Raw genomic sequence first — 2,168 nt, 5'->3', positions numbered from 1 at the left:
TGATGAATATCTTTCACATAAAGACAATTCAAATAATAGCTGTGCCACTAATATCTACACCAATATTAAAACACAACAAAACACAAAAGACCACCTTCTTCATCACAGTGATCAGCACAGTAGAACTACTTCCCCTTTATTGTTAAGTGACATGACAGGGAAATGGGATTATTTTAATGCAATTGTTTTCTACTATTCTCTACTATTAGATATTATCCTCTCCACTGTCCATCATGAGACTTGCCAAGACAAATCTGAATGGTAAAATAAAGTGGCAGGGAAAAGGAACCACACCTTTCTAATTTCTGTTTCTGCAATGTCCCATCACCATCCCCTCCTCCTCTTTCTGACTTCTGATTACTCCCCTACACACACACACACACACACACACACACACTCACACACACCAATTTAAAAATCAAAACAACTAACTCCTTTTAGCTGAGATGATCTGAACCAATGAGAGAAAGAACTTGCACATGAGAATGACAGAAATTCAAACTCGCCTATTCCAAGGAACAGCCCTTGAGAAGTCCCCACCTCCAGCAACCCCCTTCTGAGAATCCCAGCTTTCTCAGTTGCTCAGGGGACACTGGAGTCCAGCAAAGTCCCAAGGGCACTAAGTGAATTCCTGATTCTCTTCAGGCCCTACCTCCTCCTGTCAGTCAAGCTCTGAGGTCTGCCAAGAGACTCAGCACTGCTCTCACAGCGTGCACACACACACCACCATCACCACCACCACCACCATCACCACCACCAGGCTGCTGCCAGAAGAGTTGGCTTTCATTTGGGAAGGAGTGGGTGGGGAAAGAGGAAATTAAGATGCTGAGAGGTGGGAAAAAGTGAAGGTTTCACAGTCTGAGAAAGGAGAGAACTAAGGAAACAGAGAAGGGGAGTGGCAAAGCGCAGGAGGAACCAGAGCTGGTTTCAGGAGACCACACCACCTTCCCCGCCCCCCACCACTGCTCAGCCCTGGACAGAACACAGGGGAAAGCATGAAAGCTGGGTCTCATCTCTGGCACTGGTCCCCACACCCAACCACTGCGCACTCTACATTTCCACACAGTTTGAGGACTCAGGGTCCACTAGCACCAGTGTTCACTTTGCAGTCAGCTCTAGGATCTGCAGGGGAAGCTCTGACACTTCCAAGAATACTCATGCCCTGCAGCCCAGAGGCAGCCACTGAGCTAGCCCTGCAACGCTGATGTCCAAACCCCCAGTAGGACCGAGGGTGATGTGGACTAGGATTGCCAGCACACATTCTTCGGATACAGGCTCTTGGTTGGGGAGAGGGCTTGGAGATTGCGGGCAAGTCTTGGCCTGCAGTCGCCCCCAAGTCTGGCCCCCAACCTCCCACTCTATTGAGAACACAAAAGTTATTTTTCTTTGGGAGCACTGCTTGCTTGTCCCAGGAGACTTACATTACAGACTACTACTAACCAGGGTGTGTGTGTTTGTGCGTGTGTGTACGTGTGTGTGTGTCAATCCTGAAAGCCAAGGGTGCCAACTGCTGTCAGGCAAAGGAACCAGGATTTGCTGTTGAGGACTTCAAGACCTCTGAATTAACAAACTCGCCCTTTTCTAAACATGTCCCAGCCCTCTCAGGTCTGGGTTTTCCGAGGAGAGCTGTCTTTCTGTTGCAGAGAGCGGGTGTCCTGCCCCGGAGCCAAGCCGCGCCGACTTGGCCGTCCGTTCATTCATGCATTTGCTCATCCATTCACACAAACATGTCCCTTAATTGTGTCTGGCACCGAGAATCTTGCCTGCTATTTTCCTCTTCTTAAGTCAGTGCTCATGGCAACGGGTGGTGCAGAACGCAACTCAACTGTCACCCCACTTCCTGAGCCGGAAAATCAAGTCATGTAAGCATTCACAGAAAAAGGGAAAGGTGGAGAGAAGGAGGCTGTGGGGGGCGGAGAGGGGTGGGGAGATTCACGGGGTCACATTCCAAGCTTCCTTCCAGGGGAAACCGCGGCATCGACCCCGCGGCATGCAAGGAGACGGACCATTATTAAATCAAAAACTGCTCGAGCTTGGGTCCCCCGCGGGGACAAATCAAGCGCAAAGCCACTCGCTCTTGCTTGCATGGGAGCGTGATGCTGCCGGCTCGACCCAACTCCGAGCCCGAGCCCAGGCGCCGGGGGAGCGGGTCCCACAGCCAACCCGGA

Source organism: Tupaia chinensis, unplaced genomic scaffold, assembly GCF_000334495.1.
Source record: "Tupaia chinensis unplaced genomic scaffold, TupChi_1.0 Scaffold138126_1, whole genome shotgun sequence".
Lineage (NCBI taxonomy): Eukaryota > Metazoa > Chordata > Mammalia > Scandentia > Tupaiidae > Tupaia > Tupaia belangeri.
Note: the sequence above shows the minus strand (reverse complement) of the source record.